The 15,294-nt window shown below is 46.3% G+C and overlaps 1 long non-coding RNA gene across 1 annotated transcript; it reads left to right on the top strand.

The window, feature by feature from the left end:
- Window positions 1-2,519: 2,519 nt before the first annotated feature.
- Window positions 2,520-5,698, top strand: LOC120097167 (uncharacterized). The gene is made up of 4 exons (XR_005494394.2): window positions 2,520-3,760; window positions 3,967-4,072; window positions 4,662-4,769; window positions 4,904-5,698. It is a non-coding gene; the product is annotated as an uncharacterized LOC120097167 (long non-coding RNA).
- The last annotated feature ends 9,596 nt before the right edge of the window (window positions 5,699-15,294 follow it).

The following is a 15,294-nucleotide window of genomic DNA, read 5'->3' as shown; positions in this document are numbered from 1 at the left end:
GAAGGTTCCTGTTCACTCTGAGGCCACCCTGCTTTGCACAGGGCATTCTGGGCCAGCCAAAGCTACACACTGAAATCTTTTTATTTTAAGTTGGGTATTTTATTTATTAACATTTCAAATGATATCCTCTTTCCTGGTTTCCCCTTCTGCAAACCCCCTATCCCATCCCCCTTACCCTGCTTCTATGAGGGTGCTCCCCCCAACCCCAACCACTCACTCACTCTTGCCTCACCGCCCTGGCATTCCTCTACACTGGGACATCAAGCCTTCACAGAACCAAGGGCCTCCCCTCCCATTGATGCCAGGTAAGGTCCCTTCAACTCCTTCAGTCCTTCCCCTAACTCCTCCATTAGGTCCCTGTGATCAGTCTGATGATTGGCTTTGAGTATCTGCATCTGTATTGATCAGGCTATGGCAGAGCCTCTCAGGGGACTACTGTATCAGGCTCCTGTTGGCAAGCATATCTTGGCATCAGTAATAGTGTTTGTGTTTGGTGTCTGTGTATGGAATGGGTCCCTAAGTGGGGCAGTCTCTGGGTAGCCTTTCCTTCAGTTTCTGCTTTATTCTTTGTCCCTGTATTTCCTTTAGACAGGAGCAATTCTGGGTTAAAATTTTGCAGATGGGTGGGTGGCCCCATCCCTCAACCAGGAGCCCATGCCTAACCTCTGGATATGGTCTCAACAGGATCTCCCTCCCTTTGTGGGGTATTTTATCTAAAGTCATCCCTATGGGGGTCCTAGGAGGCTCTTGTTTTCCTGACATCTGGGACTTTCTGGTTGCTACCCCCAGTTCCCCATCCCCCATTGCTACACAGCTCTGTTCAATTTCCTGACCCTCTGTGCATCTCCTCCATCTCCTCCCATACCTGACTCCGCCCCCTTTTCCCCCTCCCCTCCTCTCTTCCTCCTAAGTCCCTCCCACCCTCCACTTCCCTTGATTATTTTGTTCCCCCTTCTTTTTTTTTTAATTTTATTTTTTTTAATTAACTTGAGTATTTCTTATTTACATTTCGAATGTTATTCCCTTTCCCGGTTTCCGGGCAAACATCCCCCTCCCCCCTCCCCTTCCTTTTGGGTGTTCCCCTCCCCACCCTCCCCCCATTGCCCCCCTCCCCCCAACAATCTAGTTCACTGGGGGTTCAGTCTTAGCAGGACCCAGGGCTTCCCCTTCCACTGGTGCTCTTACTAGGATATTCATTGCTACCTATGAGGTCAGAGTCCAGGGTCAGTCCATGTATAGTCTTTAGGTAGTGGCTTAGTCCCTGGAAGCTCTGGTTGCTTGGCATTGTTGTTCATATGGGGTCTCGAGCCCTTTCAAGCTCTTCCAGTTCTTTCTCTGATTCCTTCAACGGGGGTCCTGTTCTCAGTTCAGTGGTTTGCTGCTGGCATTCGCCTCTGTATTTGCTGTATTCTGGCTGTGTCTCTCAGGAGAGATCTACATCCGGCTCCCGTCGGCCTGCACTTCTTTGCTTCATCCATCTTGTCTAATTGGATGGCTGTATATGTATGGGCCACATGTGGGGCAGGCTCTGAATGGGTGTTCCTTCAGTCTCTGTTTTAATCTTTGCCTCTCTATTCCCTGCCAAGGGTATTCTTGTTCCCCTTTTAAAGAAGGAGTGAAGCATTCTTTGTTCCCCCTTCTAAGTAGGACTGAAGCATCTACACTTTGACCTTCCTTCCTCTTGAGCTTCATGTGGTCCATGAGTTGTATCATGGGTATTCTGAGTTTTTGGGTTAACACCCACTTATCAGTGAGTACAAACCGTGTGTGTTCTTTTCTGACTGGTTAACCTCACTCAGAATATTTTCTAGATCCATCCATTTGCCTGCAAATTTCATGAAGTCATTATTTTTAATAGCTGCATAGTATTCCATTGTGTAAATGTACCACATTTTCTGTATCCATTCCTCTGTTGAGGGATATCTGGGTTGTTTCCCATTTCTGGCTATTATAAATAAGGCTGCTATGAAAATAGTGGAGCATGTGTCCTTATTGCATGTTGGAGCATCTTTTGGGTATATGCCCAGCAGTGGTATAGCTTTGTCCTCAGGTAGTATTATGTCCAATTAGGAACTGCCAGACTGATTTCCAGAGTGGTTTGTACCAGTTTGTAATCCCACCAGCAATGGAGGAGTGTTCCTCTTTCTCCACATCCTTGCCAGCATCTGCTGTCACCTGAGTATTTTATCTTAGCCATTCTCACTGGTGTGAGGTGAAATCTCATGGTCATTTTGATTTACATTTCCCTGATGACTAAGGATGTTGAACATTTCTTTAGGTGCTTCTCAGCCATTCAATTTTATTCAGTTGAGAATTCTCTGTTTAGCTCTGTACCCCATTTTTAATAGGGTTATTTGGTTCTCTGGAGTCTAACATCTTGAGTTCTTTGTAAATTTTGGATATTAACCCTCTATCAGATGTAGGATTGGTAAAGATCTTTCCCAATCTGTTGGTTGCCCTTTTGTCCTAATGACAGTGTCCTTTGCCTTACAGAAGCTTTGCAATTTTATGAGGTCCCATTTGTCGATTCTTGATCTTAGAGCATAAGCCATTGGTGTTCTGTTCAGGAAATTTTCCCCAGTGTCCATGTGTGTAAGGCTCTTCCTCACTTTTCTTCTATTAGTTTCAGTGTATCTGGTTTTATGTGGTTTTGATCCACGTAGACTTGAGCTTTGTACAGGGTGATAAGCATGGATCAATGTGCATTCTTCTTTCTACATGCTGACCTCCATTTGAACCAGCACCATTTGTAGAAAATGCTGTCTTTTTTTCCTCTGGATGGTTTTAGCTTCTTTGTCAAAGATCAAGTGGCCATAGGTGTGTGGGTTCATTTCTGGGTCTTCAATTCTATTCCATTGATCTACCTGCCTGTCTCTGTACCAATACCATACATTTTTTAAATCTCTATTGCTCTGTAGTGTGTCTTGTCTAAAAAATATGGCAACAACAAACAAACAAAAAAACAAAAGCACAATAAAAACACAAAACGAAATAAAGAGCCTGTGGATTGCTCAGCCCTCAGTGGGATTCCCCCTTCCCTTAGACCTGGGATCACTGTGAAAGAGGAGGTGGGAGGTTTAGAAGAGCCAGAGGTGGCAGGACATTACTGGAAAGCAGTGTTTTCCAGACACAGCAGGGCCATTTGTATGAACTCAGAGCAGTGTTCGAGCCAGACAAAATCCCAGCATGCAGAGGTTGGATCAGGCACAAAGTCTCATTCCTAGCTGAGGAACTTTGGCAGTGGATAACTGATAACAGTCTCCTTAACATGTGACCACAGGTAGTGAGAGGACGGAGTTAGCCAGAGCCAGGCTGACTCCATGACAGGTTGCAAACCGGCAGTTTGGGAGACTAGGCCTAAGTTTCTGTTTTCCCAGAACTGGAAAAATCCAAAACAAGACAATTCCAGAAATAAAAACACCGCTCATGGGCTGCCAATCAGTAGGCTGCCTCATCACCTAGCTTGAGCCAAGAATAGTTAATCAGCAAAAGTCCCCAAAATTTCCCAGAGCCTTAACCAGTCACAGAGGCACCCATACCCATGGAGGTAGAGCCAACCAATGAAAAGAAAGAAAGGTAAAACTCACCCACTCCCCCTAACAGTCTTTAAATTGCCCCTGCAAAGTCCACACCTCTGTCTTCATCCTGATGTATGGTGGACCCCTGGATGCAGGTTCTCTGCAGAATAAACAAAGTCTCTTTGCTGATGCGTACTCTTTGAGTCTGGGGTTCCAGTCTTCAGGAATCGCCCTTATAGCAGGTTGATGACCCTCCAGCGGAATGCAAATATCCAAGAGTGTCTGGGAAACATAGGTCAGACTTAATGGGGGAGGGGGAACAACACAAAGTCGGGCAGGTAAGGAAGTGGGCAGCTCTGAGAGAATTGGGGTGTGTGACTGTGATCAAATATATAATGTATAAAATTCTCAAAGAATTAAAGGAGAAAAAACAACTGTGTCTTACAAGGCATGCAACTCAAGAGGGCTGACAGCACCGTTATTCTCCCAAGGCCTGTGAATAAGGGGAAGAATAACAAGACAATTGATCCTCACCTCAAGCGCAACCCCTGAAGGTACAGTTGTGGAACTGGTTTGATCCACTTGTTCAGTTTTGCTGGAGTTTTGTTGTTGTTTTGAGACAGGGTCTCTCTATGCAGCCTTGTATGAGTTGGTGGTGAGTTACCCCATCACTTGGTACTGTTTGTACCGTCTTCTCCTCCAGTGGGTTCCAGGACATCTCTTCTACCCTGAGCATCTTTTTCAGGCATTCCCCTTGTCCATACTCCCCCAACCCCTGCTGTTTCTTTCCATGCGGGTCTTTCCTCTCTTGTTTTCTATATACATTTTTTTCTGGCTGGGTTCTCTGATTCTGACCAATGTAAGAACCTGCATGCTTGAATAAAAAAGAGGAGGGGGTTTAGTGTGGTGGCACATGCTTTTAATTCTAGCACTGGGGGTGAGGCCAGAGATAGATCTCTGTGAATGTAAGGCCAGCTTGGTCTGTATAGCAAGTTCCAGGTTGGGCAAGGCTACATAGAGAAATCCTGTCTCAAAAACAACAACAAAACCTCAAACAAACAAACAAACAAACAAAAAAGTGTGCAGAACTAGATCCAGGTGTAGCACTCAAGACAGATGTGGTCTCCTTTCCTTGGTCTACAGGACAGGAAGACTGTCTTCCTGGATATTGGATCCCACTACACCACGATAGAGAAACTTTTCTAAACTGCTGGTTTTAACGTTGACTCTGTGACACCGAATGAGGAACTTGTAAGCACAAGTTTGTTTGTTTGTGGGATATTTTTGTTGCTTTTTTGAAATAGAGCCTCACAAGGTAGCCCTGGGTGAGGTCTCTATATGTAGACCAGCATGGCCTTGAACTCACAGAGATTGTCCTGCCTCAGTCTCCAGAATGCTGGGACTAAAGTGGAGCGCCACCACACAAAACTTTGAAGAACTTTTGAAACACGTTGTTGGGCTGGAGAGATAGATTCGGCCTGTAAAATACTTGCCGTGTAAGTATGAGAAGGGAGCACATTTTAAAAAGCTGGGTGAGGGGTTTCTCAGCGTCTCCCAGGGGAGACTGACACGGAGTAGACTGGATATTCAGGAAATGTCGGCTAAACAAATAAGTTTCTTTTTTCTCAGTGTGGCCAATGTGGTCAATTCAGCAGCCTGAGGATCTGCGAACGGCCCCAGGATCTTCCCTAGGCCCCCAAGAAAAGGATGTCAAAGGCTCTAAATAGCCCTACTTTCCAAGCTGTTCACTAGCCTAGGGTGCATTGAAACTTTACAGACGGCTTGATCTTGGAAGCAGCCGGTTCCCGTGGCTGGCCTCCAGGGGGCGCGCTAGCCCCAGCCCGCGCCTGCTGTAAGGTGAAGCCGCTGCTTTCTGCGCCCTCTGCTTCTAGGGCAGAAGGCTGTATCTCCTAAGTCCTGTTCTTATCCAAAGGAGTAAATGCAGGCTCACTGTAAGTAGTTGGCCTAGACAGACACAGCTAGAGGGAATTAACCATCTGGTAGCTAAAGTGTGCAGTCTGCCAAGGAACGAAGCAGCTTTTAGTCGCACGCTAAGCCAGAGCAGCAGCACAGGGTCACCTACGGGGCCAGACACAAATCAGACAACATTTTTTCTAAAGACCTAGGAAAAAAACCTGTTTGTTTGTTTGTTTGTTTGTTTGTTTACGTATTTACTTTTGTGAACCCAGTGCCTCCTATATGCTAAACCCACACTTTACCCCAACTCTCAAGAAAGGACTTCAAAGGTGATGGACATGCTAATATGGTCTGGCCAGTGCAGGCTGTTATCCAGCTTTTACGACATCGTTCTAGGCTGGGGAGACAGCTCAGAGAAAAGCTGCTTGCTGCCCATCCGGAGGACCTGACTTGTATCTCTCCAGTCCTTGCTGCCCCTCCGGAGGACCTGACTTGTATCTCTCCAGTCCAGACAGTGGAAGGAACAAAGGTCCCTGTGAGTCATTCTCTACCGCTGGCGCACTACATTCACACAACAAATAAATGTAGCCTTTGAAAACCACACTGTACTCCCATACGTACGTTCAATTATATACCAATTAAAAATAATTAAGGGGCTGGAGAGATGGCTCAGCAGTTAAAAGCACTGGCTGCTCTTCCAGAGGCCCCAGGTTCAATCCCCAGCAGCCACATGGCAGCTCACACGTGTTTGTTAATCTAGTCCCAGGGGATCCAATACCTTCACACAGACATACATGCAGGCAAAATACTAATACACGCAAAATTTAAAAATTCTTAAAAAAATTAAAATTTAAAATGCCAGTAACATCGACAGCACGTGTCTTAGGTACTGTTCTACTGCTGTGAGGAAACACCACGGCAAAGGCAACTTATAGAAGAAAGTGTTTACCTGAGGGGATTCCTACAGTTCCAGAGTTGGTCTGTGACCATCAAGACTGGGGGCTTGGAGCAGACAGGGTGCTGGAGGAGAGCTCACATCTGATCCCGAACTGCAGGCAGAGAGAGAGCAAGACTAGGTCTGCCTCGTTCTTCTGTTATTTATTTATTTTAACCTAAAGCCTACCCTCAGTGTCTCGCCTCCTCCAACAAGGCTGCACTTCTATTCCTTCCCAAACAGTTCCACCAAGTGGGGACCAAGCATTCAAATATACGCACCTAGGAGAACCATTGTCATTCAAGCCACCAAAACATGCGGTGAACTGGCAAAGACTGTCATTTTGCTGAGGGATTAAAAGTTTTCCTCAGCAAGTTTTCCAAGACCAGAGCTTGTGTTATTGAATTCGGAGACCAGGTAGCATTCCCTACCTCCTCCTCTGCCTTCCCCTCCTCCTCCTCGTCTTCCTCCTCACCCACCTCCATCCCTATAACCCACCAATACATCAGAGTCAGGGTAACCTCACATTGTGCTGCGGAGAGGGAGACCTACCCCCAAGCTGCCACCAAGACACAAGGTCTAGCAGAGTGTCCCTCACAGGGAGCAGCAGGGAATGCTTCTCAGGAATGCTTTAAGGAACATCATGCTCGCACAGAAGCCACAAAACCACAAAAGCATTGGCAGGCTTATGTGGTTTTGTTGCAAGTTTTGCTGGTGGTGGTTTTTGTTTTGTTTTGTGAGGAACTGAAATAGGGTCTCATTAAGCAGCCTGAGCTGGCCTCAAACTCACAATGATCCTCCTGCCTCCTGCTAAGGTGACAGGCATGGGTCGCCACACCCAGCTGTGTGAGGTAGTTCTGCAGCACTTACAAGGGCACAAGGGCTTAGGTCCAGTCCCGGGCCCTGTGGTGGGGTGTTGAGTCTCTGTTTTGTAAAATAAGAAGCACACAATGCTCTCTGGTTCTGCTGCTGTCTTTTCACAGACAAGTATCATCAGTTCCACAGCCTTGAATTGCCTCTACTATCTCTCCTGTCTGTCAACAACAAAGTTCACAGACATAATGACATTCATGTGCAAGCAGACAGTCCTGAGACCTCTGGAGAAGAGCCCCGGGGCCTGGCTGGGCTCTGAGCTCCTGTTGTATGGGTTAAGGGACAGAAAGAGCTTCCTGTGTCTCAGGTCTGTTCAGGATCTGCTCTCTTCTCATACCTTGTATAAAGACAGCTCCGCCAAAGGCTGTCGAGGCTCAGGGTCTCTTGAAAGGTGCCTGGAGACAAAATTGTGGGGGAGTGAAAATGTCTGAGACGCATCCTCAAGCCTTGGTCTCGCTGGCTGGGGCCAGCCCTTAGCTCTGCAGGTCTCCATGTCCTTGTCCCAGTTCCTATTTAAGCTCTTTAACCTAAGCCAGGCGTCCCAGCCTCATCTGTCGCTGCTGCGCGCAGGAGCAGAGACCACAGCATCAGCAGCAGATGACACAGAGTCAGGGGCTGTCCCTGCTGTCCCCAAGCTCTGTGCATGTGGACAAACCCTCTGGATCCTGAGTGCTGTTTTCCTGAGGCCAGAGATATATTCCTCTGGGGCTTGCACGAGAGTAGATATGGAACACCAGTGTGTGATACAGAAATAAATACTGGGGTTTTCTTTTGTAAAGAAGTATTACTTCCCATGAGGTACTTGTGGTTTTGTGGACACAGAGTCCAGTTAAAGAGGAGATCTCAGATGGTGAAATTTCAAGTCGGACTGGAGAAAGAATGCTTGGAAGGTCAACTTGACTTTCTATGGTGGTTGACTGTAGCCACTGGGCAGCTGTCAAAGGAGAGAAAGGAGTTTGAGACCAGAAGAACTCTTAGACTGCCTCAAATACTGGCTAAGAGGATGCCTCTGATTCTCTGTGGCTCATTTGACTCTGGAATCAGATGTTGAAATCCCATGTCAGAGGTGAATGACTTGCCAGGAAGCAGTTTCCCCCTGGGGGAAGAAGCCTTTGGAATCCCAGCTTTGAAATCTTTCACCCTGCCCCAAGGCAGACAGACGGGCAACTTCACTGGACTGTGGGGTCCGTTAGTCCTGACCTAACTTTTGCCATCTTGAGGGTGACTATTATAATTACCCCAGTCTTGCTGGACATGATTTCCTTAGAAAGTACATATAACCATTGGAGTGGACATGTGCAGTTCTGAGTCAGGAATGACTCTTGGATATCAGGTCAAGATAAACCAGGTTACCTGGTCTGAATGAGTCACTTCTTTGCATTTTTCCCCACCCCTGCATTTTTTTAAAATTATATATGTGTGTGTATGTGTGTGTGTGTGTGTGTGTGTGTGTTATACATACACTGTAGCTGTTAGACACACCAGAAGAAGTCATCAGATCCCACTACAGATGGTTGTGAGCCACCATGTGGTAGCTGGGATTTGAACTTGGGACCTCTGGAAGAGAAGTCAGTACTCTTAACTACTGTACCACCTCTCCAGCCCATGTCTTTGCATTTTATAAGACCTTTGCTTAAACCAATGCTCATAGACTCACTGGTCTCGCTGCCTCCCTGGTCCGTTCTTCTCTCAGTAAATTGTTCTCTGGGAGGTAAGGGATCTGTAAGGGAGTGGGAAGGGAGCCACACATGTGCGAATTTGCTTGGAGAAGCTAGAGGTCAGCCTGGGGTATCTGTCCTCGGGCATGTTATGAATGTCCTCACTTTAGTTTTTGAGAAGGGTCTCTCACTGGGACCCCGCTCCTGCTTAGGCTGGCCAAGGAAGGAGCAAACCTCCTGTCCAGCCTCGTCTCCAGGATAATCGGTGTAGGAAAGTATACCCTACTTGTTGTCTGAGTTCTGAGGGTTAAACTTGAACTTTTGTGCTCCCAAGGGAGGACTTTATAGACTAAATTATCTTCCCCACCTTCCTCTTTCCTGTTCCCTTCTTCCTTCCCTGTCTCCCTCTCCCTTTCTTCCTCCCTTCTTCTCTCTCCCCATCCCTTCTTTCTTTTTTTTTTTCTTCCCTGCCCATTTTCCTTCCTCCTTCAAACCCTTTTTCTGTTTTCTTTTCCTTTTTGGTTTGTTTGAGGCAGGGTGTTGATGTCTAGCCTAGGCCAGCTCCGAACCTGTACTCTTCCTGCCTCGGCTTCCTGGGAGCTGGGAATGCAGGAGTGATCCTGGTAGCCATGAAGGGACTCTGGGCAGCTGGAGCACAGTGAGCATGGCTCCTGCAGGCCTTGCCCTTCTCCCACACTCCCTCTGCCCTGCTGAAGACCATTAGATTACGTTCTAAAGCCTCCAAGGTCTGTTCCCTTATTTGGTCACTTCCTCCTCCTGAGGCTGACTACTGAGGTCCAGCTATCAAAGTGTTGAAGTCCAGCAATCAAAAGCCCCTTTGGGTCACCTGATTAACATGTCCAATCAGAATTAAACACCTCATCCTAAAACGGGGTTTCCCGTTTTATCTTTATAAGCTGCCTTTTGCCTGTGGACCACATCTGTCTCCTCTCTCCTAAGGCAGTCCTTTGTCCCTCTAGGTCAAATACCCCTGCCCCCTTTCCTTTGTTCCCTCCCCCCTCATCCTCTATTTCCTGTCTGTCACTTATTCCTGCCCTTTGTCCCTCTGGGGCAAATATACCTCTAAGGTATGCGCTGAGAACTTGGTCTTGGAGGTCCTGGGAGGATCCTAAGAGCTAGTTTTCTTTCTTTGTTGTGGAAGCACCTTGTGGATGCTATGATTCACAGGGGTAGTGTTTGGGGACATCCATGTCATTATTACTGTGGCCCACAGTGGCCAATGCAGCTTTCTGCAAGGAGCCCATCTTAGGCCCCAGAAGGGAGCCATGACAGGATGTGGTTCTGACCTGGAACTTCACTGTCCAGCTGACCCCTTGGCTCTGTGCCACGAACTGAATCCCTGCCCTTGTCCTGCAGACCATCTGCTCCCGCTTCTTCCTGGAAATCTGTCTTTTCCACTTCCTCGATCCCACTCAGCCACCCTGACTCCATTGTTCTTCTACTGAGAGACGGCTGCATCTACACCCCATCTGCTCTAAGCCAGGGACCGTGCTCTGTCCTTAGACGTCACCTACAGCCAAACATCCCTGGTGGAATTTGCGAGAACTTGGGTTCAGAACCTCCTGCCCATGACCGCCAACACAACAGGTCCCAGAATGTGCTTTGCACTGGGTACACACTTTGACAGCTTCTAATCTAATAGGATAGTAGCAGTAGCTGAATCACACACACACACACACACACACACACACACACACACACACACACACACTCATACACTCATCTGAACTATTCTATTCTTGTAGTAAACCTCAAGTAATACAGGTCTTTAGGGGATACTCAAGATACAAACCATATAACGCAGCTCTCAGTCCTCATCAGAGAAGTTTCTCTATGTAGTGGATGGCAATTAGTGCAGAAACTCACAACTGTTGTGAGGAATAAGTGACCGTGGAGCCCTCAGCCACAGAGGGAACATCTATATCATGACCTACTCACAAGGCTCAGGGACCATAGTAGAAGAGGCGACAGAAAACCTGTACGATCCAGAAGTCTGTGAGCACAGGCATAAACAGGGTCTTCTGGACTCAACAGGACCAACACACTCATGAACTCACAGTACTGTAGTGACCTGCACAAGGCCTGCTCAAGATTAAACTGGCTCATACCCCAACATGAAGTAGGAAAGGGCACATGAGTTCCCGCCCACCAGTGAAGAGCTGTCTTACTTCTTTTCTATTGCTACAACAAAACACCTTGAACAAAGGCAACGTATAAAAGACAGTGTTTAATTGGGTTTATGGTTTCAGAGAGTCACAGTCAGTGATAGAGGAGCAAAGGCATGGCAGCAGGAACGTTGATGGCTCACATCTTGATCTGCAAGTAGGTAGCAGAGGCAGAAAGGCACACTGGAACTAGTAAGCTTGGTCCTTGAGGAGTAGCTACGGATCTATATCCTGATCTGTACGTTGGAGGCAGAGAGACAGAGAGTTAACTGACAATGGTTTGGGCTTTTGAAACCTCAAAGTCCACCTCAGTGGCACACCTCCTCCACCAACGCCACACCCCCTGATCCTTCCCAATGAGTTCCACCAACTGGGAATCAAGTCTCCAAATATCTGAGCCTCTGAGGTCATTCTAATTCAAACTACCACATTGTACTTTCTGACTGCCATTGGCTGGTGACATTCTACATCATAAGGCAATATGCATTTAGTCCTACTTCAAAGTTCCCATAGTCTTTTACAGTCTTGGTGTGGTTTGAAAGAAAAATGTCTTCCCCCAGGCTCATATATTTGAATGCTTGCTATGTAGTTGGTAGGATTGTTTGGGAAGAATTAAGAGTGTGGCTTTGGGCTGGAGAGATGGCTCAGTGGTTAAGAACACTGACTGCTCTTCCAGAGGTCCTGAGTTCAAATCCCAGCAATCACATGGTGGCTCACAACCACCTGGAGTGGGATCTGATGCCCTCTTCTGGTGTGTTGAAGACAGCTACATAATAAATAAATACATAAACCTTTTTTAAAAAATGAATGTTAGAAGAGGAATGTCTCTGGAGATGGGCTTTAAGGTTTCAAAAGCCTAAACCACTCCCAGTTAACTCTTTATCTCCCTGCCGCTAATTTACAGATCAGGATCCAAATTCTTAGCGACTGTTCAAGCACCAAGCTTGCCTGCTACCATGTTCCCCACCTTGATAATCATGAACTCTAACCTTCAGCAACTATGAGCTGAAAATTAAATGCTTTTTTAAAAAACAGGTTGCCTTGGTCATGGTGTCTTTTCACAGCAATAGAACAGTAATAGAAATAAGTCTTAACACTGTTTAAAGGTCAAGGCAATTTCTCAACTGTATCTTCCTGCAAAAAAAAAAAAAGTATGTATCTTCAACAAACAATGGCAAAGTATACATTACTAATTTGTGGTGGTTTGAATGAGAATGTCCTGTGTACACCCATGTTTGAATACTTGTTCTCCAGTAGGTAGAACTGTTTGGGAAGGCTTAGGAAATATAGCCGTGTTGGAGGAGGGGTGTCACAGGAGTGGACTTAGAAGTGTCAAGAGCCCACATCATTCCTAGTTAGCTCCTTGTCATTCTGCTCATGCACTCTAATCCTTTGAAATTGTAATTCTCAAATCAACTCTTTCTTCTATACATTGTCTTGGTCATGGTGTCTCATCACAACCACATAAAGGTATCTAAGACACATTCCTAACCGGAAGAGTTGGAGCACAATGAGGAAATATCGGTCCAAATCAAGACCTAACCTCAGCAGGACAAACCCCATACCCTGTAGCTCTATGTTTAAGGTCAAGAGTCTTAGACAGCTCCACCTTTCCAGATTTATTGACCACAAGATTTGTCTCTCACCCAGGCTGGTTCCATTCTCTGTCTGCAGCTCTCCTTGGCAGATAGCTCATAAGTGTGGCATTTTTATCATCTTGTGGTTTCCAATGCAACCCAGGCTTCACTTTCACAGCTCCACACTGGGCCCCATGCAGGGACTTGCCTGCCCCATGCCTGGCCTCAGTGGCTCTCCGTAATTGCAGAGGAGGATTCCACAACCCAGTTATTCTCTTACCCCTCATGACTCTAAACCCAGACCACATGGATGACACTGCCAAGTCTGCCTTTCTGCTTAGGGTGGAACCTGATCCCCTTTACAGAAGCTTCCTTCTATTTAGGAGCAGAAAATTCCTTATGCCTCCTGCATGAGATGTTGTCTTGATATCTTTACATCTTTTATTATCAGCCTTGGTTCCAACATTCAATTTCCTGGTGATCTTTTTCTCTTTGAACCATAGATTTCCTTTTCCCCCTGACCATTCTTCTTCTGTTAATCGTAGGCACGGATTAAACTGATTACATAATCATGTGATAAAGTGCCTATTGAGCTGTCTGGAAATCTGCTCTACCAAAAGTCGTTGGTAGGTGGACCATGCCCCCAGTGGATGGCCCCACAGTCGTGGTTAGAAGGGCAGTACCAATTAAATTCAGTTCTGTGATGGAGGGAAGGACATGACGTTAGAAAGAAGAGGACCAGGGGGTGGACCAAGAGCAATTAGAGGGAGGAGTGGGGGTGAATATGAGTAACATACACTGTACACATGTATAAAATTCTCAAAGAATTAATAAAAATATGTGTGTGCATACAGTAAGAAGACCCAAACTGTGGAGGACTGGGAGGATGGGTCAGTGGTACAAGTATGTATGAGAACCAGAGAGTTCAGAAGCATGCACCCATGTAAAAAGCCAGGTATAAGGAAAGTGGACGGAACTAGAAAACTTCAGACTGAGCTAGCCCAGAGCCAGAAGGAGAAGCATCTCTGTTGTCGCTCATCTGTGGTTACTGTTTCCAAATCTTCGGGTGTGAGTGTGCAACCTAAAATCTGCTCTGAAAGCAGGAAAGTAAGAAGGTATGGGAGGCAGGGCAACAGGGAAGAAAATAGCGGGGTACAAGTGATTTGAAAGGAAAAATGGGAGGTGGCTTTTAGCTATGGATAGAGGTTAAAGCAAGAGGGCAAGAAGGGCAAAATCGCAGTAAAAATGTCTGGAAAAGTCATAAGGAATCATAGTATTATCTATTTACCTAAAATTCCATATAGCACATAAAAATCTGTAGATACATATATAGTCCAAATAAAATTTATCAACTTGGTCTGGTGATGCTACTCCAAGAGCCACAGACTATCTAACAAAACCCCTGACACCAGGCATGTTGAGTTGTTGGTCAGGGTTGTCCAAAGACTCCAAAAACATTATAGGCTATTGCTGTTGTCCTTGGTTGCCCCTCAGAGGTGGATGGTAAGCCCCTATTGCTAAAGACACTTTAGACACAGAACCCAGAGGACCCAAGCAGGATCCTTGAAATCTTCCTCCCTGAGGACTAGTTTTCATGGTATAAGAAGATGCCATGTAATCTTGCAAGGGGGTGAAGCAGCCAACAGCCTTACCGAGCCAGGATGCCTGTGAACCATAACAACACCAGGACAACACAGTAACCCTACAGGTGCAGTGATGACATGTGCACCTTGGAAACAACCAACGGCTCTCTAATTGGACTTAAGGACTACTCAACAAGAAGGAGAGAAATCATGCCCAGTCTTGGAAACCTTACAAACTACCTGGGGCTAGTGAAGTCAGGGATCTTGGAGGAGAACCTGTGCCTGCCACTTCACTGAACAAACAAAATTCCCAACTACATTCCAGATGTTTATCCTTATACCCAATGTGCTAGTCCGTTGTTTTTGTTTTGTCTTGTTTTTGTCAACTTGACATGCAGACAAGAATCATTTGGAAAGAGGGAACCTCAACTGAGAAAATGCCCCTATGATCCGGCTGTAGGTAAGTCTGTGGCCACTCTCTTGATGAAGGATTGATGTGGGTGGGCTCATCTGACAGGGGGCGGTGTTCCCATAGGTAGGTGGTCCTAGATGGAGTAAGAAAGCTGACTAAGGGGGCTGGGGATTTAGCTCAGTGGTAGAGCGATTACCTAGGAAGCGCAAGGCCCTGGGTTCGGTCCCCAGCTCCGAAAAAAAGAACCAAAAAAAAAAAAAAAAAAAAAAAGAAAGAAAAAAAAGAAAGCTGACTAAGACAAGGGGAGCAAGCCAATAAGTTACATTGCTTCATGGCTTCTGTTTCAGCTCCTGTCTCCAGGTTCTTGCCTTGGGTTCCTGCCCTGACTTCCCTTAGCTACAGACCTTGACCTGAAAATGTAGGATGAAATAAGGCCTTTCCTCCCCAAGTTGCTTCTGGTATTGGTGTTTTATCACAACAATAAAAAAATGCTAACTCAGACACCAAAAGGTAAGTGTAATTCTCCACCCTCATCAAAGAGATTTTCCTTGCAAGAGGTGGGGACCATTATAGGAGACCACGATCGAGCAATCAAAATACAGAGAACAGTTGACCCTGTGGTGTCCGGTCTCAACT

This window comes from Rattus norvegicus, chromosome 15, assembly GCF_036323735.1.
Source record: "Rattus norvegicus strain BN/NHsdMcwi chromosome 15, GRCr8, whole genome shotgun sequence".
In the NCBI taxonomy this organism is placed as follows: domain Eukaryota; kingdom Metazoa; phylum Chordata; class Mammalia; order Rodentia; family Muridae; genus Rattus; species Rattus norvegicus.
Note: the sequence above shows the minus strand (reverse complement) of the source record. Positions and strands in the feature narration are given on the sequence as shown.